The sequence below is a fragment of the Brassica rapa genome, chromosome A02 (assembly GCF_000309985.2).
Source record: "Brassica rapa cultivar Chiifu-401-42 chromosome A02, CAAS_Brap_v3.01, whole genome shotgun sequence".
In the NCBI taxonomy this organism is placed as follows: Eukaryota; Viridiplantae; Streptophyta; class Magnoliopsida; order Brassicales; family Brassicaceae; genus Brassica; species Brassica rapa.
The window spans coordinates 9,938,000-9,938,895 of NC_024796.2; the positions used below are offsets into that span (position 1 = coordinate 9,938,000).

General features: G+C 26.2%; 1 non-coding gene across 1 annotated transcript; it reads left to right on the top strand.

Moving 5' to 3' along the window:
- Nucleotides 1–575: 575 nt before the first annotated feature.
- Nucleotides 576–693, top strand: LOC117132328. Its single transcript, XR_004455883.1, has one exon. It is a non-coding gene; the product is annotated as a 5S ribosomal RNA (ribosomal RNA).
- Nucleotides 694–896: the final 203 nt, after the last annotated feature.

An 896-nucleotide genomic window follows, 5' to 3' on the forward strand; every position in this document is an offset into this window, starting at 1 on the left:
TTTTTATACTATTATTCGTGTTTACCACCACTAAAGAGGCATTTTCAAAAAATACATTGTTCATTAAGTTGCAAAAGACTATTATATTTTTGTCTTATATATATATAATAAATAATTATTTAAATAAATAAAAAATATACTATTTCAAATTCAAATTTTTTTATAATTTCTTTTTAAATTTTTTTCGAATGTTTTTTAAAATTTCTTTTTGAAAATCAAAAGTTATTTTTGAAACTATTTTTTTTTAAAATATATATATTTTAAGTATTTATTTATATATTTATTAGAATGTTAAATTTCACATTCCAAAAATCCTATCCCTTCAACTCTAAATCCTAAGTTTAGATTAGTTAACTTTAGAGTTTATAAATGTATTTTACCATTCATTAAAAGTGAGAGTAAAAAATGTTTAGTGTAAACATGAAAAGTGATATTATAAATGTGGTATTTTGGCAATTTCTCTTTATATTAGGTAATAAAACAAATGTTAAAAGAAGTTAAAACTCTTAAATGTGAAACATTTTCTGTCAATAGGAATAGCGAAAAGGTTTTAGTAAAAACTAAAAAGAAAAGATGGGTGCGATCATACCAGCACTAATGCACCAGATCCATCAGAACTCCGAAGTTAAGCGTGCTCGAGCGAGATTAGTACTATGATGGGTGACCTTCCGAGAAGTCCTTGTGTTGCACCCTTTTTATTTTTCAATTCTTCACTAGATTACAATAGTCTAGTGGTTTCAGAAATAGTCTAGTGGTTTCAGAAGTTGACTTAAAGCGCATAGCCCAGAGTTCGATGCGTTTTAATAACTTTTGAAAATAAAAACTGTAAACAAATTCAAAAGACATTTTCTCTCTCTAAAAAAGAAACAAAATTTTGTGCGCTGCTGTCCCCGGTG